General features: G+C 36.4%; 1 long non-coding RNA gene across 3 annotated transcripts in view; it reads right to left on the bottom strand.

Moving 5' to 3' along the window:
- LOC126934721 (uncharacterized) overlaps positions 1-19,717 on the bottom strand; it is a 90,174-nt gene extending 70,457 nt beyond the window's left edge. For 2 of the 3 annotated variants that reach the window (XR_007719086.1, XR_007719085.1), the window contains exons 1-2: positions 19,640-19,714; positions 17,848-17,947 (exon numbers count right to left, since the gene is read on the bottom strand). This is a non-coding gene — a long non-coding RNA (uncharacterized LOC126934721). Of the gene's footprint in view, positions 1-17,847; positions 17,948-19,639 lie in introns of all 3 variants that reach the window. The other variant, XR_007719087.1, reaches the window with a different exon arrangement.
- Between the last annotated feature and the right edge of the window lie 5,151 nt (positions 19,718-24,868).

The raw sequence follows: 24,868 nt of genomic DNA, 5'->3' as shown, positions 1-24,868 counted from the left end.
CAACAAAAGAAAAACAGAGAGAGAATTTGATTCCCAGAATTGCCATACTATATTATTTGAAGTGTCTAGTTTTCAACAAAAAATTATAAGACATGCAAAGAAACAGGAAAGTAGGGGGAAGAAATTAACAAATAGAAAATATCCCTGAGGAAGCTTAGATACTGAACTAATTAGGCAAGAACCTTAAATTAGCCTTTTACATTATGTTCAAATAGCTAAAGGAAACTATGTCTAAAGACATAGTATTATGTCTCCCAAATATAAAATATAGATTAAATGACAAAAGTATAAAATAGAATAAAGTAGAAAATCTCGAATTGAAAAGCATAATAGCTGAAATAAAAAATTTTTACCACAGGGACACCAAAGCAGATTAAGCACACAGAAGAAACAATCAGAGATCTCAAAGATAGGTCAATCAAGATTATTCTATCTGAGTAACAAGAACAAAAGAACAAAAACATTATCAAAGCCTGAAAGACATGTGAAACACCATTAATCATACCAATATATGCATAATGGGAATCCCAGAAAGAAGAGACAAAAAGGAGCAAGAAGAATATTTGAAGAGATTATGGCCAAAACTTCTAAAATTTGATAAAAATTGCTAGTCTACACATTCGGGAAGGTCCAGGAACTCCTAGTAGGATAAAATAAAAGAAATCCACCTCTAAACCGCTTATAATTTAATTGTTGAAAGTCAAAGTCTAAGAGAAATTTTGAAGGCAGCAAGAGAGAAGTAATTCATTATGTTTAAGGAATCCTCAACAAAATTGAAAGCTAGTTTCTCAATAGAAGTAAGAAGGTAGTAGGATGACATATTCAAGATGTGAAAAGAAAAATCTGTCACACAAGAATTCAATATCTGGCAAACTATCCTTCAAACATGAAGGGGAAATTAAGATATTCCTAAATAAACCAAAACTGACAGTATTCACTGCTGACAGACCTGCCTTACAAAAAATACTAAAGAGAGTCTTTCAGGATTAAAGGAAAAGACATTGACTGGCAACTGGAATTCACATGAATAAACAAAAAGCCCTAGAAAACATAAAGATATAGGTAAACATAAAATACAAAATAAAGGTAATGTTTTATTTTTAACCTCTTTTTTCTCCTCTCTGATTTAAAAGATAAATGCATAAGGCAATAATTATAATTTTATATTGACAGGTACATAATGTATAAAGATGTAATTTGTAAAAATAACAACATAAAGAATGGGGAGCTATAACTGTTCCATATATAAACAAAGTTTTTGTATACTGTTGAAATAAAGTTGATATTAAACAAAAATGAATTGTTATAAATTATTAAGTTTAATTCCTATAAAATAACTCAAAAATATATAGTAAAATGTACAATATAAAAATTGCAAGTAAACTAAAATGGTATACTAGAAAGATCTCTATATTAAAAGTTAGATAATTGCAAATAAGTAAAAGAGCACCATTCAATGATCTGATCTAGAAGAGACTTACCTTATACTCAAAGACACAAACCCAAAACAAACAGAAGGAAGAAAAGATTCGTAAAGAAATAAATGAGATAGAAATTAGAAAAACAATAGGGAAAATCAATAAAACTTAAAGTTAGTTATTTGAAAAATATCATCAAAATTTACAAACCTTTAGCTAGACCAACCATAGAAAAAAGGACAGAGGATTCACATTTCTAAAATCAGGAATAGAAGAAGTGACATCGCTACCAATTTTAAAGAAACAAAAAGGATTATAAAAAAAAAAATAGCACGAGCAATTGTGTGACAACAAATTAAACGACCTAGATGAGTTGGATAAACTCCCAGAAAGACAAAAATTTACCAAAATTTAGTCAAGAGAAAACAGAAAATCTGGATATACCTATTGAAATAGAAAATCTGGATATGCCTATTATAAGGAAAAGATTGAGAGAGTAATTTTTAAAAACCTCCACAAAGAAAAGCCAAGAAAAAGATGGCCAGTTAATTCTACCAGATGTTTAAAGATGAATTAACACCAATCCTTCACAAACTTGTCAAAAAATAGAAAGGGAGGGTACATTTCCAAACTCATTCTAGGAGGCCAGGATTTTTACCTGATAGCAAACCAGATAGAGCCATCACAAAACAGAAAAATACAGAATATCCTTTATGAATGAAGATGGAAAAACTATAAAGAAAGCACTAACAAACTGAATCCAGCAATACATAGACAAAGATTATATACCAGATATATGAAGTCAGTACAATGTACAAAAACTAATCAATTTATACCCCAAAATGAAAAGGGGAAAGAGGAACATGTTCATTTCAATAAATGCAGAAAAAGTATTTGACAAAATCCAATCCTCTTTCTTAATAAAAACACGCAACAAACTAGGAATAGAAGGGAATTTTCTCAACATTTTAAAGTGAATCTATGAAAAACCCACAATTAAAGTTATACTTAATGGAGGTCAGGCGAAATGGCTCATGCCTGCAATCTGTATGTCTGAAGTCGATACGAATTTTAAAATGAGGGCCGGGCACAGCGGCTCACGCTTGTAATCTCAGCACTTTGGGAGGCTGAGGCAGGAGGATAGTTTGAGTCCAGAGGTTTGAGGTTACATTGAACTATGATCATGCCTCTGCACTCAAGCCTGGGTGACAGAGCAAGACTTGTCTCTAAAAATAAATAAATAAAATTAAAATTAATTATATTTAAAGATAAAAGACTAAATGCTTTCCTTCTAAGATCAGAAACATGACAAGGATCATAAGGATTCTGCTCTCACTGCTTAGAGTCAGGGTAGTATGGAGGACAATTGGGCAAGAAAACGAAATAAAATAAATCCAGATTGGGAAAAAAAAAATATGTAAAAGTATCTCTATTGGCCAATGAGATGATCTTATATTTAGAAAACCCTAAAGAATCTCCATCCCCCAAAAATGCTATGAAAGCTAATAAATGATTCAGCAACTATGCACGAAAATTTCAAGAAAAATAATCAGTTGCCTTTCTATATATTATCCATGAACAATCCAAAAATGACATTAATAAAACAATTCTTTTACAATAATAGCAAAAAGAATAAGATACTTAGAAATAAATGTAACCAATGAGGTGCAAGACATTTACACTGAAAACTACAAAACATTGTTGAAATCAAGAAGATCTAAGTAAACAGAAAGATATCCCAAGTTCATGGATTAGAAGACTTAAAGTTCTATAGATGGCACTTTTTTTCTAAATAGACATGTAGATTCATTGCAATCCCCATCAAAATTACAACAACTTTTAAAAGTCATTTTTAGAAACGGACAAGCTCATTCTTTTGTTTTATTTTTTCCAGACAGAGTCTCACTCTGTCGCCCAGGCTGGAGTGCAGTGGCGCGATCTCGGCTCATTGCAACCTCCGCCTCCTGAGTTCAAGCAGTTCTCCTGCCTCAGCCTCCAGAGTAGCTGGGACTACAGGCACACACCACCACAACTGGCTTTGTATTTTTAGTAGAAACAGGGTTTCACCGTGTTGGCCAGGTTGGTCTCAAACTCCCAACCTCAGGTGATCCGCCTGCCTCGGCCTCCCAAAGTGCTGAGATTACAAGCGTGAGCCACTGTGCCCGGCCCTCATTTTTAAATTCATATCGAAATGCAAGGGAGTCAGAATAGACAAAACAATATTGAAAAAGCAGAACACAGTTGGAGGACTCAAACTTTCCCATTTCAAAACTTATTACAAAGCTACTGTAATAAGTAGACTGTGATTACTAGCATAAGGATAGACTTGAAGATCAATGCAATAGAACTGAGACTTCAGAAATAACAGTATATGTGTAGTCAATTGATTTTTTACAAAGATGACAGGATCATTCAATGGGGAAAAAGATTTTTTTTAAAAAAATGATGCTGAAAGAACTATTATCCACATGCAAAGGAATGAATTTGAATAACTACATCATACCATATACAAAAATTAATTCAGACTATATCAAAGACATAAATATAAAATCTAAAACTATAAAGCTTCTAGAAGTATCCCATTTAATCTTCAAAATACCCTTTATAGATCAGTCTTACTATTTTCATCCCCATTTCACATTTAGGGAAATGAAAGTTTTTCACAGTTGTTGAAAGTAAGAATTCCAAATGAGAAAATTGGATTCACTAGTCATCCCGTTAACCACTATACAATATTACAATTATGAAGCCACAGTCATAGGTTAACTGTAAACAAATGAAATTATGATAGGAGACTCAAAAAATAAAAGTTCTAATAGTATGAACAGAAATAATCAAATAGTAAAACAAAAAAAGGAGGCTTGTAAAATGGCTCCATAGGAAATGCTGTGATAAGATCAGGTTTTGAAAAAAAAAAATACCTGTGAAAGTTGAAGGGAGAAGCATAAATATAAAGACATATAAATGAACATCAAAGAACCATATATTGGAGTAGAGAAAACTCAAGTCCAGCATGGATAAAGCTCAGGGAAAATATCCAAAATAAGTAAATTCCTTGAATTTTATTTAGAGAAAGCCAAACCAGTGACTATTCCTTAGAGGTGGCACAACAGTAACACATGACAGAGAAAAGAAAATTAATCATACAGGTCTTATTTCACTTAAACTTCTCCATTTCAGAATAGAATATGAATTACTTACGTTTATTGGGCTACTTTAATCCTTTAGAAAACCCCACACGTATGTATCATTGACACCATTTTACACATGAAGAAACTGTGGTTTGGAAGATACTATTTACTCAAAGGTATAGCTAGTAAGTTGCAGAGATGGAATTTGAACTGAAATCAATCTTGTGCTAAAGCCACACTTTCTTACATGAAAGATGTGACTGGTCAAAATCAGAATTACAGATGATTGATACTTAAAAAAATTAGATTTAACTGTATGATAATCTAAGCTGAATTAGTGTGCACAAACAGGTGGGAACCCCATGAATTCTGATATTCCCAGCCCAGAGATAAATGATTCCGCTTTCATAATAGTTTTCCTTTTGTTCCATTTGTTGTCCTAGTTAACGTCTAGTTAACGCCTTTGTTAAGTTTTATCTGTGGTAGCCTACAATACATAGTCCCCTCCTGCCTAGTACTTAACCTCACTACCCACACTTTTTGAAAGTGTAGCTTTAGATAATTCAAGGGAAATCCTGAATCCAAAATACAGCTCAAAGTTATAGCTAATGAGCCTTATCCACCTAGAATAAAATTCTGAAATAACCTTTTAGCATTCTTTATTAGTTGTCACAGGGACAGAAGGAAACAGAGAAGGTACAATACCAGGACTCTATCAGTTACCTACTGCTAAATTATAAACCACCACAAAATTAGAATCTTAAATCAAGAAAAATGCACAAAATTTTAATTCCATCACAGTCTGCCATACAAAGCAAGTAATGAGGCCAGTCCAAATACAAGTCTGCTTCCTGATGGGAGGAGCAGAAAAGTCACATTGCAAAAGGATGAGAAATTTCTGATTTGTTAAACTTTATTTTCTTTAAATTGGGCTTTGGGCAGACTTACTATAATATGGCAACTCCAAAGATTTTGTCACCTAAGTTGTATCTGTCTCCTCTTAGCTAACTCCATCCCTTCCTGTAGTGTTGTCATTTCCTTAATATTATTCAGCCTGAAAAGGTAAAATAAATGTAATTAAGTGGGAATTAAATTACTATTAGGCAGCTTTTTTCATTAATAAAGTGTAATCTATAGAATACTAAATCGTTTTCAGAATCAATGAATTAGAGATATATATGGCAACATGGAGAGATCTTCAAAGCATAGAATTTACTTGAAGTTAATAAAGCAAAGTATATGTATGCCCATGAGGAGCATGAAGGAAGTAAAAGAGATAACTTTCACCACAGGGATCGAATCAGGTGGGCTAGGCTGACAACTGCAGGTCAGATTGTATTTATCCTCAGAATCTTATACTTCTAGGCATCACCTTTCTCTCCCAAACACATTAAGAAATATCCCAGCAAACATGAAATCTGGCTTTATGTAAGTGCATATTGGTTATACAGAGTCCCCCTGTTAGTGCATATTACTCATATAGAATAGAGACTATGCTCTAGGGGTAGGATCAGAAAACCTGTGACACTACAACATGGGAGATCCTGCATCACTGTGGAGTTTGGCATGGCCCCTGAATATGAATGTGCAACGACATAACCTGTGTGGATCCTGTGTCTGTGTTAAGGCATGTTAAAATGTCTTAATATCCATTTTTAATAAAGAATAAACATAAAACACTTAAAACAGTGCCTGGTAAACAAAACGTGATCGAGAAATTCAGTTGCTATGATCACTATATATTCAGTGCCTTCTCTATGTCAGGCATTATTTGAGGTTCTGTGGAAAGATCAGTGAACAAAATGAACAAAACTTTATAATCTCATTGAGCTTATATTTTAAAGGTGAAACAGACCATAAATAAATAAGCAGAATATATAGTATATAAGATGGCAATAAGTGTCATGGAGAAGAACAAGATAAAACAGATAAGGCAATGAGGGTTTTAAGTCAGGGTGGGGGTTGCAATTAAAATAGAATGGTCAGCAAAGGTGTCACTGAGATGGTGACATTGAAGCAAACTACTACAGAACATAAGGGAGAGTCATGCAGATATCTGCTTAGTGGAGGCCCCTCATACTATGACCCTTTAGCACACATTGTTTATGAATTTACTAGTCCATGACACTGTGCCAAGTCCTGTGTGCAAAATAATAAAAGTAGCAAACAATTATTAAGTACTTACTGTGTGCTGGGAACTACAGTAACCACACTAGTTGCAATATTTCCCTTAATCTTTATAAAAATGATTTTATGTGGGAAGTAGGACTTAGAGAAGATAAGTATCTTATCTAAAGTCAATCAACTAGGATTGTTACTAGCAGCAGCAATAAGATTTCAATTTAAAATTTATACACCACAGCTATTAGCGGAATCTCATGTTTATTTATTGAACGTAAGATATTTCTATACTCTCACGGAGCCTGGTACTTTTCGTTGACAGCCTTTAACATTGTATTTAATGTATTATTCATACAATTGTTTCTTCAGTGCCCTTTTCCACATTAGACTGCATATTGTGTGAGGGCAGGGATGAATCAGGCTTCCCTCATTCACCACTGAATTTGCAACACTTAGTACAGTGTCAAAGCACATAGAGAGTGCTCAATTCGTGTCGCCTGAATTAATCAATGTATCATATTTCATTGTTTTTTTGTAATATTTCACTGGTTGCAATGAGCACATGCTACTTTTCCCAGCTTTCAAATAATATTTAATAAAGAAAAATTAAGGACACCAAATGATCTTCCATATGCTTTGGCTGTGTCCCCACACAAATCTCATCTTGAATTCCTACATGTTGTGGGAGGGGCCTGGTGGGAGGTAATGGAATTAGGGGAGCAAGTCTTTCTCATGCTGTCCTCATGACAGTGAATAAATCTCATGAGATCTGATGGTTTTATAAAGGGGAGTTACCTTGCACAAACTCTCCTCTCTTGTCTGCTGCCATGTGAGTGTCTTTCACATTCTGCCATGATTGTGAGGCCTCCCCAGCCACGTGAAACTGTATGTTCATTGAACTTCTTTCTTTTGTAATTTGCCCAGTCTCAGGTATGTCTTTATCAGCAGCGTGATAACAGACCAATACAGTCTTCATATTCTGAGTAACATGATCAAAGTAGGGCTTTTGGAATGTTATTCCAGTTTATAATTGTCTGTAATTGAAGTCTGTAATTCTTCCAGTCCAGCACCTACTCTAGTGACACAGCCTTTCAATTTTTTTTTTGAATACCATCTTCTTCCCATAAGACAGTTCTGTGATAAAAGTCTACCCCACCTCTTGTTCTGAGTCTAACCACTGGCCTCAAAAACTTGCAAACAACCCAAGGCAGGCCAAAAAGACTCAGTCCTGAATGTTTGCTTAAACTATTGGGAAAGAGATACTTTGTTTCTCTGTATTGCTAATGTGATGGTTAATATTAGGTGTCAACTTGATTAGATTGAAGGATGCCATGCCTAGATAGCTGCTAAAGTATGTTTCTGGGTGTGTCTGTGAAGGTATTGCCAAAGGAGATTGACATTTGAGTCAGTGGACTGAGAGAGGAAGACCCACCCTCAATGTGGGTAGGCACCATCCAATAGGCTGTCAGCACACTAGAACAAAGGAGGCAGAAGAAGGTGGGGAAAGCTGGCTTGCTGAGCCTTCGAACTTTCATCTTTCTCCCATGCTGGTTGCTTCCTTCTGTTCCTCCTACCGGCAGCTTTCATCAAATAACTTCAAGGTTTTCAGTATTTGGACTCTTGAACTTACACCAGTGGTTTGCCAGGGGATCTCAGGCCTTTGGTCACAGACTGAAGACTTTCGGACTCGGATTGAGTCACTACTGGCTTCTTTCTTCCTCAGCTTGCAGACAGCCTATCATGGGACTTGCAGTGTGATCATGTGAGCCAATTCTCCTTAATAAAATCTCTTTCATATACACATATATCCTATTAGTTCGGTCCCTATGGAGAGCCCTGAGTAATATAGCTAAAATGTTAAGATTTACAACTGGAGCTTCTTCAGTTCATCTAGGTTCCTCATAAGAATGTGTCTGCAAAAGAAACCAATGAAGGAGAAAAGAAAGCCAAGACATGGGATGAAACAGATTTCTAACAAATCTTTTTTTTTGCACCTAAGTCCATCCAGCCCTAAAGCCAGGCCCTTGGACTTTTCTGCTACATAAGCAATAGATACTTTTTTTTTCTTAAGCTAATTTGAATATGTATATTAGCTATCTGCAGTTCATAATGAATGGCTTCAACATCTAATGGCTGAAAACAACAAAAATCACTTATTATCCCTCGGTTTCTAATAAGCAAGAATACAAGTGTGGCTCAGATGGGATGTTCTGGCTGAGTCTCTTAGAATGCTGCCCCTAGATGTTGGCTTCGGCTGCATTTATTTAGCAGCTCAACTGAAATGGAGAATCCTTTCAAAGGTGGCTCACTCATGGCTGACAAGTTAGTGCTGGCTGTTGGCAAAAGGTCTCAGTTGTTTTTTTTTGTTTTGTTTTCTTTTGTTTTCACATGGGCCTTTCTGTAGGACTTCTTGAGTGTCACCATGGCATGGTAACTGGCTTCCCCCAGGGTGAGCTATCCAAGAGCCCAAGGCTAACGCTGCACTACTTTTTAAAACCTAACCAACTAACATTGGAAGTTACACATTATTACTTCTGCCTTACTTTCTTGGTTACACAGCATCAGCCCTATTCAGTTGGAATGGAACTTTGCAAAGAGAGAAATAGAAAGCAAAAGTCACCAGAAGACACCTAGGGTGCTGAACACCACAATCAGGTTTCTGTCATTGCATTATAAAGTCTCCTGCCTGAACTTACAAGTTACCTTTATATCATGTAAAGTGTCTATGTATTCTGATGAAAAGTCTAAAGCCTTGATAGAATAAAGAAAACAGTATAAGCAAACAACCTCATCAAGGTAGACTCCAGGGAGGTAGCATACCTGAGTCAGGCTCTGAAAATTATTTCACTATTTATTTGTTTATGTAAGGATGAATTTAAGTCATTTCAGGGCTGAGAAAAGGAGAGGCAAGAAGGCATAATAAAAAGCCTGTTATAATTGATGCAAACATATGAGTCCCAGTGGAAGATAACACAGTCAACAGTTAATAGAAATGGAACCAGCTTGGGGTGGATCCCTGACTAGACATCTTTTGGAGCTCAGATTGAATTCTGTGGCAATTTTTCCTCAGAAATATTACCAGTAATTAAGCAAAGGGAAAAGATAAGGGAAGACCCAGACCTTATACTTCTGTACACACAATGCTAAACTCAAACTTACCAATTTCCAAGTAAGAAGGTTGTTGGTAGCTTATGTGGTACCTTGCAAAGCCTCCAAGGGGCCTAAAACCTGATCCTCATCTTCTCAATGTCAAAAGATCTATCCTATTCATTTATTCAAGGTTGATCTGATTCTAGGGGACTAATTGATGCTAGTAAAACTCACTAGAGATTGATTAGTAACTTGAAAGCTAATTTCTTGATTTATAATGAGAAACTTTATTGCCTTATGAACCAAAATTCTCAAGTCAAGTGGATACTGTATCCTCTTTCTAATAGGGAAGTTTTCTTGAGAACTGAATTAATATGAGAAAGTTGCTCAGTAACTACAGAGGTGAAAGAAAGGAAATATAATTATCTTAATGAATTTATAATTAATTGTTTTCTCTTCTCTATAGCACTTGACGTGTTTGTTCACTCCAAAAACACTTACTCAGCATCTTCCATGTGCCCTGCCCCATATTAGTTGCTGAGGCATGTAAAAATGTATGAAAGTCTTTGCTATCAGCAAGAGGACAAGTGGGGAACCAACATAATTCAAGCTTCTGATATTTGCCAGACCTTATACTAGGTGATTTATATCATTGATTTTTTTTACAACAAACTCTATAAGAAATTTAGGTTTTATTTTGCTGCTTTGAAGATGATAAAATATATTTAAAAAGAAATAATACAATTTAAACAACTTATGTATGATCACAAAGATATGTGGTTTCATTACTCTATATACAGTTAACCCCTGAGCAAGGCAGGTGTTAGGGGCACTGACCCCCATGCAGCCAAAAATCTATATATAACTTTTGACTCCCCCAAATATTAACTATTGATAAACTACTGTTGATTGGAAGTCTTACTGATAAAATAAGCAGCTGGTTAACACATATTTTGTATTTTCTATGTGTTATATACTCTATTTTTACAATAAAGTAAGCTAGAGAAAAGAAAATGTTACTAAGAGAATCATAAGAAAGATGAAATATATTTACTATTTATTAAGTGGAAGTGAATCCTCAGAAAGGTCTTCATCCTTAACAACATCACACTGAGGAGGAGGAGGAAGAGGAGGAGTTGCTCTTGCATCTCAGGGGTAAGAGAAGCAGAAGAAAACCCTTGTATAAGCAGCCCCAGGCAGTTCAAACCTGTGCTGCTCAAGAGTCTACTGTATTTATCAAAACTGATATCATATGTAAATTATACCTCAATAAACTGATTAAAGAAAACCATGTCAGAAAGTCAAAGAGAGGGTTCGAGGAGACAAAATTTTGAAAAAGGCTGTTACATGCTGTGAGTTCCCAACCCTCAAACTTTGCCTCAAGCCTGCTGAAAAGAGTTTCCATGGTACCATTAAAGAAGCAGAAATGTGTTCCTTGAAGTTTCCTAGATGATTAGGTCTGAGTAAAGGTTAGTTTTATTTGTTCAACTTAGCTAGGCTATGATGCCCAGTTGTTTGATCAGACACCAGTCTTGACATTTCTCTGAAGGTATTTTTCAGATATGTGTATTAGTCCATTTCACATTACTGATAAAGATATACCTAAGACAGGGCAATTTACAAAAAAAAAGTTTAATGGACTTACAGTTCCACATGGCTGGGGAGGCCTCACAATCATGGTGGAAGCTGAAAGGCACATCTCACATGGTGACAGACAAGAGAATTGAACTTTTTCAGGGAAACTCCCCTTTGTAAAGCCATCAGATTTCATGAGACTTCTTCATTATCATGAGAACAGCACAGGAAAGACCTGCCCCCATAATTCAATTACCTCCCACTGGGTCTTTCAAGATGAGATTTGGGTGGGGACACAGCCAAACCATATCAATGTGATTAACATTTAAATCAGTAGACTTTGAGTAAATCAGATTACTCTGTATTATATGGGTGGGCATCATCCAATCAATTAAAGGCCTAAATGCAAAGACTGAAGTTTTTCAGGGAAAGAATTCTGTTTCCAGATTGCAACATAGAGATTCTGTCTGAGTTTCCAGTTTTCAGACTCAATACTACAACATCAACTCTTGCCTCAATTTCCAGCCTGCTGGCTTTCCCTGTCCTACAAATTTCACTTGCTAAGATTTACTAGCCTCCATAATCTTGTGAGCCAATTCCTTAAAATCAACCTCTCCCTCTCCCTCTCTTTCTCTCTTAATCATTCTATTTCTCTGGAGAACTCTGACTAATACAGATTTTGGTACCCAGAGTGGTTCAAAAGGAATAAAATCTTAATGAGTTTTCCAAATTGGAAAACCTAAACATCAGCTAGTCCTGATTCACCAGCAGACTGCCTTTGGACTCACACTGCAACTCTTTTCTGAGTCTCAAACTGCTAGCCTCCCTTATCTTATTTTGTACTTTCTAATCCTCCACAATCACATGAGCCAATTTTTAAAATAAATGTGTTAACAAATAAACAAACATCCTACACATTCTGTTTCTCTGGCTGACCCTGATTAATACAGTCCCCAAAACTATCCTGTACTTATTTTCCCAGTTTTAAAACTCAGAATTGATACAGACATGCTGAGCAACCAGGGAAGAATCCCCACATTGGTTTTCTGATGTGTATATTGAGAGCTGTTGTGGTAGGAAAGGCTAAGTGGAAGTCACTAGAACTGTCTCTATCAAGGGAAATAATAAACTAAAAGCAATACCACATTACTGGAGGGATTACAGAGATAAGAGCCACTATCCTTTTCGATATGTCTCCCTGGAGAACACAGGCTAAACAGTCTGATTCATACCTGAGAATGTTAATCAGCACATATAAGCAAGATAGAGTTGGTTTGACCTGCATTTTCAGCTTTGGGTCTGGGCGCAAGGACTGAAATGTTTTTTATGAACTAGATGTGGGCCTCCTGAGATCATCTTGGTCCTAATGAATAGAACTTTACAGAGGACTGAGGATTCACAGCAGTAGAAGTTAGAGCAGATAATAGGTTACTGAAAATGTTAGGCGTCAAGAGTGAATGCATCTGTCCATGTCAAAGGAACTGTAGAAGAAAAGTCTCTAGTGTCAGGAAGCTTCCAATAATCCAAAAGTGTACATCACCCAATTCAATATATAATTGTTTATTGAGTTTATGTTAAATAATATTTTAGGTGCTAAAGATACATTAGTACACAGTAGACACAAATTTTTGCCCTTGTAGAACTTTTATTCTAATGGTGGAGACAAACATAAAAGCAAAGGTCATAAACTGGATCCCTTCCTTACACCTTATTCAAAAATTAATTCAAGATGGATTAAAGACTTAAATGTAAGACCTAAAACCATAAAAACCCTAGAAGAAAACCTGGGCAATACCATTCAGGACATAGGCATAGGCAAGGGCTTCATGACTAAAACACCAAAAGCAATGACAACAAAAGCCAAAATAGACAAATTAAATCTAATTAAACTAAAGAGCTTCTGCACGGCAAAAGAAACTACGATCAGAGTGAACAGGCAACCTACAGAATGGGAGAAAATTTTTGCAATCTACCCATCTGATAGAGGGCTAATATCCAGAATCTACAAAGAACTCAAACAAATTTACAAGAAAAAAACAAACAACCCCATCAAAAAGTGGGGAAAGGATATCAACAGACACTTCTCAAAAGAAGGCGTCTATGCAGCCAACAGACACATGAACTAAAATGCTCATCATCACTGGTCATCAGAGAAATGCAAATCAAAACCACAATGAGATACCATCTCACATCAGTTAGAAAGGCAATCATTAAAAAGTCAGGAAACAACAGATGCTGGAGAGGATATGGAGAAATAGGAATGCTTTTACATTGTTGATGGGAGTGTAAATTACTTCAACCATTTTAGAAGACAGTGTGGCGATTCCTCAAGGATCTAGAACTAGAAATACCATTTGACCCAGCAATCCCATTACTGGACATTTATCCAAAGGAATATAAATCAATCTGTGATAAAGACACATGCACATGTATGTTTATTTCAGCAAAGACTTGGAACCAACCCAAATGTCCATCAATGATAGACTGGATTAAGAAAATTTGGCACATATACATCATGGAATACTATGCAGCCATAAAAAAAAGATGAGTTCATGTCCTTTGCAGGGACATGGGTGAAGCTGGAAACCATCATTCTCAGCAAACTATCACAAGGCCAAAAACTAAACGCCACATGTTCTCACTCATAGGTGGGAATTGAACAATGAGATCACTTGGACACAGGGCAGGGAACATCACACACCAGGGCCTGTAGGTGGGTGGGGGGCTGGGGTAAGGGATAGCATTAGGAGAAATACCTAATGTAAATGATGAGTTGATGGGTGCAGCAAACCAACATGGCACATCTACACCTATGTATCAAATCTGCATGTTGTTTACACGTACCCTAGAACTTAAAATATAATTTAAAAATTAAAAAAAAAAAAAAACAAACAAAGGTCAGACTAAGGAGAATGAGGAATGCCAGGGTAGACAGAGTAGGCATCATTAGTAAAAAACGGTAACAATTTGAGGAATGGTTTGAAGGAGATAATGAAGTGAGCTATGAAGGTAAGCACACAGGTAGAAGAAACAGCTAGCACAAACACCCAAATAATGGAAATTTTCCTGGTATTCTTAAGGAACAAGAAAAAGGCCAATGTAGCTGTGCTAATACAACAAGGAAACCTAATCATAGATGACATCAGAGAGATCGTGGGGACCAGGTTGTGTTGGGCTTTATAGTTCATTCTAACAACTTTGACTTTTGTTATGAGTAAAACAAAGAGTCATTTCATAGCTTTAAGCAAGGATCACACTAGCTTCTAAAATTAAGCTCAAAAGGACAAGGGTAGAGACAATGAGAATGGGTAGATGAAAATAATATAGATGAGAGATGGTAGTGGCTTGGAGTCCACTAGCAGCAGTAGAAGTTGTGAATTCTGGATGTATATTGAAGGTAGCATCCGCAAGATTTCCTGAAAAATTAGATATATGAAAAGGAGAATCAAGGATGACTCCAAAGACTCAACAATTGGGAAGATGATTCCCTGAGACTGAGTGACTGGAGGTGGAAGAAGTTTTAGGGGAAAGGTCCTGGTTGAGCTTTGGACACTTAAATTTAAGATGAGTATTAGAAATCCAAATAAGCATGCTGAGTATGCAGTTTGAAATATGAGTCTGGAGATTAAGGAAGAAATCCAAGCCAGTAATACAACTTTGGATTCATCATCACACTGAACATTTTTGTTTCACACAAAGATGTCATATGATTTAAAATTGCCTTATCCTCTCACCTCCTCTTCCTATTGAAGGAAATTTAAAAAAAAAAAAAAAATCTATTCCTTTGACATATTTTGAAATGCCTGCCCTTAGCCATCCTGACAGAAGTGGCCCTGCAAAGCTGAATTAAGTGAGGAAAATTTCTATCTATAGATAATCTCCATGAATACAGTCATGCCCCCTTTCTATACCTTCCCCCAGATCCAGGAGGGATTGAGAGTCTGACACCTTTAAAAGACTGAAAAGAAACATTTACCATCTATTCTCTCTAGGGGAGGCTTCACTACATAACAAGACCACCTCTGCTAGCCAGAATAAAAGCCCCTATTCGTTCCATAACTTCAAAATGGTACATTAAGTTTCTGTAACTCGTTGGGAAACTAGATTTTCATGCATCTATGTTAAATACATTTGTATGCCTTTTCTCCTGTTAATCATGTTAGTGATTTTTAGCATTGGGGGACCAGGAGCCTGTGGTTCCCATGCTATCTTTTCCCACTCTTGTATGAAGGACAAAAGAGGTGAGTGGAATAAAGGAGAAAGACCTGGCTGTATCACCATTCCTATAGACAACTTCAGTCTTTACTTCGGGGGTATAGGCAGGAGGGAGGACACTGACCTTTGAATCACTATTGAAATGTGTAATTAAAATCTTGGACTTGGCTATCTAATCTAATCTCTAAATTAAAGCTAGATTCAAGACTTTAAGATGTTATAAATCTATTTATTATCTCAGTGTGAGGAGAAAAGTCAGAGGAATTTTGTAAGTTTTAATCCAAATGCATGGAAATATTTTCCCTCATGAATATAGTTGGAAAGGGACAGTTGGAGGCAAAACAAAGCTGCTAGTCACTAACACAGCAGAGCAAGTACATTAACAATTAGTTTATGCACTATAATCTTTTTTGTTTTCCATTTCTGTTAATCCTTCTTTCTGCAATCACGCAAAGAAAGAATCTATTGGTATTTAATTGCAATAAGCTTCCAATTATGAAGGCATCTGAAGCTTTTATGAATACCCAAATGGATGAAGTTTAAGATTTCTGCAAGTTTCTCTGCTCAACATTGAGCAAATTCTAATAAACAATTGGTCTTTATTGATACTTCCACTTTTACTGCAACCATGAGAAATAAATGCCCTTAATTAGGTGCTTGGAAAAATACACTGTGATAAGGCAAGTTCTTAGAAAGGCATTTGACTAGCTTAGTATTCTTACTTTTATGCAGACACAGCTCATCAGCTCAATTGATAAGATTTAGCACCAAGTTGTGGGTTGAAATGTCATGATGGTATACAACATCTTACTTGATGGCTCAAAAACCTCCCTGACTTCATTTACTTCAATTTTCCCTTTTTATAGCAAAGCTCTCTTCTGAAAAGATACGTCAGATTTTTATGACTATATTAGAGATGGAAATTATAAATGCTGCTTTTCTAAAGCACTCAGAGAAAGCATCAGGTATCAAGATCTAAAACAGGCTGTCAGGATGATCCTGCACCGACTGCTGTTCTGGCTGCTTTAAGGAGCCTAAAAATATTCACCAACATGCAAACCCAATAGCCCAGACACACGTAAGAGGACAAAGCAGAACCAGAGGCCAGCTATTTGTTATATAAATAGAACATTAGCATAATAGAAGGTATTTGCTTGTTTCAGCAAGACTACTATCATAAACTGCGCAGTAATACCTTGCCTTTAATAGAACAGCTCAGGAATCATTACCGGCAGCAACCACAATATGTCTGGGATAATAATGGATGGCTGTTCAAGCCAGAATTTCCCACCTTATATACCAATTTAGAAAGTTTGTAAAGCCAAACTGGAATGATAAAAGCCTCAAATATCAGGTGCAATATCATAGCCCTTTGGATGCAAAAACAGATTGAGAGCAGCAAGAGCTGTGCAATTACCTAAGATATTGTCAGTCTGCTACACTAGCAAAGTTCCTGGGGCCTGGCCGGGCTTTAAGCTCTTTAATACCAGCTTTCCTTCCTCTTGGATTATAGAAGATCAGGTGTATTAGTATGTTCTCTCATTGCTGTAAAGAAACAGTCGAGATTGGGTAATTTATTTTTAAAAAAATAGTTTTTGTTTGTTTGTTTGTCTTTTGAGACTGAGTTTCGCTTTTATCACCCAGGCTGGAGTGCAATGACGTGATCTCGGCTCGCTGCAACCTCTTCCTCCCAGGTTCAAGTGATTCTCCTGCCTCAGCCTGCCAAGTAGTTGGGATACAAATACCCACCATCACACCCAGCTAATTTTTGTATTTTTGGTAGAGACGGGGTTTCACCATGTTGGTCAGGCTAGTCTTAATTGACTCACATTTCTTCAGACCTTGCAGGAAGCATAGCTGCATCTGCTTCTGGGGAAGCCTCAAGAAACTTCCAATCATGGCAGAAGGCAAAAGCAGAGCAAGGCATCTCACGTCGTGGGAGCAGGAGCAAGAGAAAGTGTGGGGCCCCATGCTACACACTTTCAAACAACCAGATCTCGTGAGACATCTGTTAGGAGAACAGTACCAAGGGGATAGTGCTAAAACCGTTCATGAAGAATCCACCCTCATGATCCAATCACCTCCCACTAGTTCCCCCTCCAACACCGGGGATTACAAATGGACATGAGATTTGGGTGGAAACATAGATCCAAACCATATCATCAGGCAAAGCCATTTCTTCCAGGAAACTAAATTTCTGCTTATACTCAATCAAAGGTAAACATGTGCAAGGTTTAGAAGATTCATAAGGGAAATCAACCTAGATAAAACGGCATTCTGAAAAGTGTACTGATTACCTGTTGTGCCTACTTAGACCACTGGAATTGCTCCTGCACTCCCGCTTCCTTTCTCTAAGAATGTTTGCTTCTTTATATTTTAAATAAGCACATCGTTTTCCTGTCGAAAACATAACAATTTATAAAGATTATTTATTTATCATATATTCCTATAATGCCTCCAACTACAAAAAGTCACTATTAATATTCTGATATTTTTCCCAATATTTAATATTTATTATAAATAAGCATGTATGATATAGTGTATATATTTCATACATTTTAATTTGTGATCATTTATACTAATGTATAGTAACTTATGTATTATTTATATTACTATAAATTTATATATCATATTTACATTAATACATAGCAAATTTATTGCAATTATTTATTTATATATTTATTATATTAAGTAGTGAATTTATTTTTTAAACACATAAAAAATCTTTAAAAATAATTTTTGCAAATTTCATAACTTAAGAAAGCATATTGTTTTATTTCAAAATGTATTTCCTTACTAGTAAAGTTGACTACTTAAAAATATACATAATGAAGCACCAGAACTGCTGACTATTACAAGTTTGTAGGGTCCACCAAGTCAAGCATATCTTTATACTAATGTGTAGAAAACCTGTTTCATTTGAAACTTTATGAAAATCAAAACGATTCATTAAGAAAAAATGAATCTTAAAAATGTTGTATTATTTACATTGTTTTTAAGATATAATGCTATTATGTACTGAATAGACTGCAGTATAGTGTAAACATAACACTATACTGTATTACTGTACAATAACCAAGGAAATCTACTCAAAATAAACTTTAAAATTGTGAGTGACTATGGATTTTTATTAATGAAAGAGTTTGACAAGCCTGAGAAATTAAAAGACTTGCATCCAATATAAATCCTGGTCCCCATATGTTCTGTTCATGTTGTAACTATTCATCTGACATTCTCATTATTTGATTATGCACTTGCTTAACTTTTCTGCTAGTTATAATATTGAACATTGGTTTCTATAGAGTGTAATTCTTCCAACTTTCTCTTTTCTCTGACAGCATAGAAGTAATTTAATGAAACTGCAGCTCCCTCTTTAACCTGATCATCTGATCTATATTCATCATCTCAATAAATATTCTGTAATATTTGATAATAGGAACGCAGTTTGACATCCCTAAATGTCACCTGTTAACTGGACAGGAATCCTAAGTGAAAATGTCTTTTGTCTCAAACACTGCAAACTAAACTACAACAGTTTTGTTACTATACTCTATAAGTAATAGTTCAATAGTATTTATCCTTCATTCTCCTATGTTCCATGTGTGACTTGCTTAGGCACTGCTTTTTAAAACAATTTCTGCAATGTATAGTTATGTATAGATAAAAATTGCTGAAACAATTTCATATAGACGAAGTCTAAAATTCCAAATTTGGATACCCGTAAAATAATATCTGGATTTTTCTGTAAGCAATTAGTCTAATCTGACTAGAAAAAGAAAGAAACACAGCAAAATATGAAAAGTAAAAAAAAAAATATAAAGAACTGAATGTATTTGGTTTTAATAAAGCAAAACTTGAATTAAAAGTAATGGGTTAGATTAGGAGAATGAAAGGAAGGAAAATTTGTCAAGCATTTATTAAATTTCAGTTACAGTATGTTATCTACTTGCCAATAAGCTACTGATAAAAACAAGGACATATTCTATTTTTTAAACTAGGTACTGTACTAAGTACTTTACAAATGCTATTACATTTAATCTTCACAGCAATATGATTATATATGATATGTGTGTGTGTGTGCTTACTTACTGTCCGGACGGGGAGGAGAGGACAAAGACGACTAAGATGGCGCATTTCCGGGTTCTTCATCATCAACTTACCCACCCGCGGGAAAATGCAGCCCGCCCCGGGGAAAAATGCAGACCAACTGCGCAGGCGCAACGTGACGTCCGAACGAGGAAACCGAAACCTACCTGGCCGCGCCTACGGAACGCCCCCCGACACGCCGGTGTCCCGCCTACTGCCCGCCCACTCCCAGGCCCTAGACATAAAAAGCCGCTCCCGGTAGCTGTCCGGCGCGAACTTCCTCGGTCCCTGCTCGTACGCGGACCCGGGAAGCTCACCCGAGAACAGCCGGAGACCGGTGAACGTCGCCCCTTCCTCCTTCACATTGGCTAGCTAATAAAGCTTTTTTACCTTGCCTACTTGCCTCATGTCTGGCGCCTGCTCCGGTGGTCGCATAAAACAAATCACTTACAAATGAGGACACTTAGGTTTATATGCTTACAAGATCAACTTACTAAGAAATTGGCAGATCTAACTTTATGGATACAAATCTGTGTGATAGTAAGTTACAGGCATGTAATTAGTATGCTTTTACTATCTTCTCATAAGGATTGTTTAATCACCAATTTTAGAGTTCAGGAATTGAGGGTCAGATCCACTGAATAACATAGCTAAGGACATTCAAGCCCAAATCTGCTTTGTCCCAAATAAGCTCTAAATGACCCAACACCACGAAAAATAAATACTCAGTTTTTAAGAGCTAACCTCCTGGGCACAAAAATATGGGTGGCTAAAAAACAAAGCTATCAATAAAGGTTCTCACCAATCCTAAACTGTAAAGATATTTTTTCTATTCCCACAAGACCAGTCCTGAAAAAACACCAACTCTTTAGGTCAAGATGTTACTTTTAATTGATTATCTCTGCTTTGGTGTGAACAATTAGAACACATACTCATCAACAGGGCAAACCACTTGAACCAAATCATTTAGAAATGCAAGCAAAACAAAGAGGAAACTCTTCTCAGGGCAGCTTTCTGAATTTCCCTAACCCATTAAAATATCAATCCCTGTAACAAGTGATGGTTTCACCATGGAAATTCTGATTTGCAGGTTTCAGGATAGCTAAAGCATGTCCATATTTCAGTAAAAATACATACCAAACTATCTTTTTCAGCAATGAGTCAGAAAAATTCTCTGTAAAAAAGACTTTACAGAACGACAAAATACTCACAGAGAGTCACATGTTTTCTCAAAGGATAGAACTTGGTTATTAGAAGATCTATGGTGATGGTTTTTTGTTTTAAACATACTTCCCTCTTTTCTAGGCTTCACCAAGCCAAGTAGGAGAGGACATCTTCACTCTGAAACTTGCCCTACTGAATGCAGAAAGTACTGTCTACTTAGATAAACCCTATACTAAAAGGGAATTTAATCTCTGCAAATAAGTATGTGGATCTAATTTCTACCTTCCAGATTAAAAGTATTATTAAAAATGAAAACCTTCTTAGGACTGAATTGATTTTCGGGACAAATCTCACTTCTTAGCTTGAGCTGACTTATTCCCAATCTTAAACCTTAATTAATAACATATAAGAATGAGTTTTATCATACATGCCACTTATATTAACTGTTTGAACAGTCATCTCCTGAGCTGCCAATAGAACTTTTCTACAGTGATGGTAATGTTCTATATCTGTGCTGTCCAATATAGGAGCAAAGAGCCATAGATATTTATTAAGAATTATCCTCAATATCTGCTAGTGTGATTGAGAATTTTACATTTAATTTAACTTTAATTACTTTTTACACTAAATTTAATAAACAATTTTGCAACACTAAATTTGACAACTTAAGTAAAGTGGGCAAATTCCTTGAAAGATCCACATTCTCACTCAAGAAGACATAGATAACCATAATAGCCCTTTATCTTATGAAGAAATTGAATTTCCAGTTATAACTTTCCCACAAAGAAAACTTCAAGCCTGGAATTTATGGCTTCACTGGTCTATCAAGCATTTTAAAAACTAGAAAAGTAACATCCAGACACAAATTGTTCATTTCTTCTAGAAAATTGAAAAGAGAATACTTACAACTCATTTTATGAGTTTGTCAAAGCTGGACAAAAATATTAAAAAATACTATTACAGACCAATATCCCTTATGAACACACATGGAAAAATTCCTGGCCAGTTCTTAGTAAATTAAATTCAACATTGTGTGAAATGAACAACACATCATGATTAAATTGGATTTATCCCAGGAATAAATCTTGTTTTGATATTCAAAAATGAATCAATGTGATTTACCACATTATCAAACCAGGCAAAGGAAAAAAATATGTTTCTATCAGTAAATGTAGAAAAGTATTTGTTGAAATTCAACATCCATTCCTGATTTAAAAAACAAAAAAACTCCACCAAATAAGAGTAGAAGGAATTTCTCTCTACCTGAGCATGTATGAAAAACCTCCATTAATGTAATTTTAAATAGTGAAAAACAGAATGCTTTCCTACTAAGATCTGAAATTAGGGAAGGGTATCTCCTCTTATAGCTTCTGTTTTACACTACACTAGAGGCTTTAGCCAGGAAACAAGAAAACAAAAATAAATTTAAAACATTCAAACTGGAAAACAAGAATTTCTGGCCAGGTGCCGTGGCTTATGCCTGTAATCGCAACACTTTGGGAGGGCGAGGTGGGCAGTTCACCTCAGGTCAGGAGTTGAAGAACAACCTGGCCAACATAGGTGAAAAACCTTCCTCTACTGAAAATACAAAAATTAGCCAGGCATAGTGGCACATGCCTGTAATCCCAGATACTTGAGAGGCTGAGGCAGGAGAATCTCTTGAACCTGGGAGGTGGAGGTTGCGGTGAGCCAAAATTGCACCATTGCACTTCAGCCTAGGTGACAGAGCAAAACTCAATCTTAAAAAAAAAAGAAAAAAGAACTTCAAACATCTCTATTTTCCACAAAGAAATTATTTTCTATAATTTTCTACAAAGAAATAATTATGCTGAGTTGAAAACAGTACATTTTATTTGGTTTCATTTATCTAAAATTCTTCAAAAAAAAATAACTAATCTATGGTGATACAAAGAAGAGAAGGTTTATATCACCAGGTTGCCTGGAGACCAGGGGAGAGGCAGGGAAAGGTGAGCTGAAGAGATGACAAATGAGCACAAAGAGATTTTTGAAGATATCAGATATGTTCTTGATTGGGCTGATGATTTTTATATATGTAAACACATGTCAAAACTTATCAAGTTGTAAACTTTAAATATGTTCAGTGTACTATATGTTGTCTTTGTCCATTTCTGTTGCTATAACAGAATACCTGAGACTGCATAATTTATAAAGAAAATAATTTTATTTGGCTTATAGTTCTGGAGGCTAGAAAAGGCATGATGGCACCTTCTGGTGAAGGCGTTTGTACTGCATCATAATATGGCAGAAAAGTTAAAAGTCAAGTGACAGTGTGCAACACAGTAACAAGCCAAGCCCACTTTTATAACAACCTGCTCTCATGAGAACTAAGTCCCATGATAACTAATTCACTTCCAGGTGAACTAACTGACTCCCATGATAATGGTGTTAATCCATTCATGAAGGCTCCACCCTCATGACCCAATTACCTCTTAAAGGCCCTACTTTTTGATACTTTTACATGTGAAATTAGGTTTCCAACATAGGAACTTTAGGGGGATACATTCGAACTGTATCATATGTCAATGAACCCTCAAAGAGCTGTTAAAATTTGTAATTTAATTAGCCACATGTGCAGGTCTAGACTATTAAAAGCATTCAAGATATTTGCAAAGTTACTGAACTCATGTGCCATGATTAAATATAATATATGTTCTGGATATGGAAGAAGAAGTGGAAGCACTTGTGTTATTTTGTCAGTATTCTACATGATGTGACTGCTATGAGGATTCCATTTGCTCCATGTCATCTGATCCAGTCATGGTGAAATGCAGTAGAATTTACAGACCATTTAAAAGGATAGGGTAAGGTACTTTGTTGAGAAAAATAATTCTAGGCAGGCAGATGATAAAACAGTACTATTTATATCTGACTTTGACATTTTTCATGGTATTTTATAGTCATCTTGTAATAAATCTTTCTTAAGTCACAATTGTCATGATTTTATTGAAACACAATTGGTTGTCAATAACCTTAAATATTTTCGGAAGAAATGATGGGACACTTCCAATATGGTCAAATAGGAATAGCTCCTGCCTATAGCTCCCAGTGAGAACAATGCAGAAGACAAGTGATTTCCACATTTCCAACTGAGGTACCTGGTTCATCTCACGGGGACTGGTTGGATAGTGGGTGCAGCCCATGGAGGGCAAGCCAAAGCAGGGCAGGGCATCACCTCACCCAGAAAGCACAAGGGGTCAGAGCATTTCCCTTTTCTAACCAAGGGAAGCTGTGAGTAACTATACCTGGAGGAACGGTACACTCCTACCCAAATACTGGACTTTTCCCACAGTCTTCACAGTTGGCAGACCAGCAGTTTCCCTCCTGTGCCTGGCTCAATGAGTCCCACGCCCATGGAGCCTTGCTCCCTGCTAGCACAGCAGTCTGAGATCAACCTGGGGTGCTGGAACATGGTAGGGGAAAGGGCGTCCACCATTGCTGAGGCTTGAGTGGGCCTCAGCTTGAGTGAGTTCTATGCTCACAGCATAAACAAAGCGGCAGGGAAGCTCAGACTGGGCGGAGCCCACCACAGCTCAACAAGGCCCACTGCCTCTCTAGATTCCACCTTTTGGGGAATGGCATATCTGGCCAAAAGGCAGCAGACAGCTTCCACAACTTAAATGTCCTGCCTGATGGCTCTGAGAGAGCAGTAGTTCTCCCAGCACAGCATTTGAGGTCTATTAACAGACAGACTGCCTCCTCAAGTGGGTCCCTGACCCCCATGTAGACTGAATGGAAGACACCTCCCAGTTAGGGCCGATAGACACCTCACACAGGCAGGTCCCCTCTGGATTGAAACTTCCAGAGGAAAGATCAGGCAGCAATATTTGCTGTTCTGCAGCCTCCACTGGTGATACCCAGGCAAACAAGGTCTGGAGTGGACCTCCAACAAATTCCAACAGACCTGCAGCTGAGGGGCCTGTTTGTTAGAAGGAAAACTAACAAACAGAAAGGAATAGCATCAACATCAACAAAAAAGACATCCACACCAAAACCCCATCTGTAGATCACCAACATCAAAGACCAAAGGTAGATAAAACCACTAAAATG

This window comes from Macaca thibetana, chromosome 14 (genome assembly GCF_024542745.1).
Source record: "Macaca thibetana thibetana isolate TM-01 chromosome 14, ASM2454274v1, whole genome shotgun sequence".
Lineage (NCBI taxonomy): Eukaryota > Metazoa > Chordata > Mammalia > Primates > Cercopithecidae > Macaca > Macaca thibetana.
Note: the sequence above shows the minus strand (reverse complement) of the source record. Positions and strands in the feature narration are given on the sequence as shown.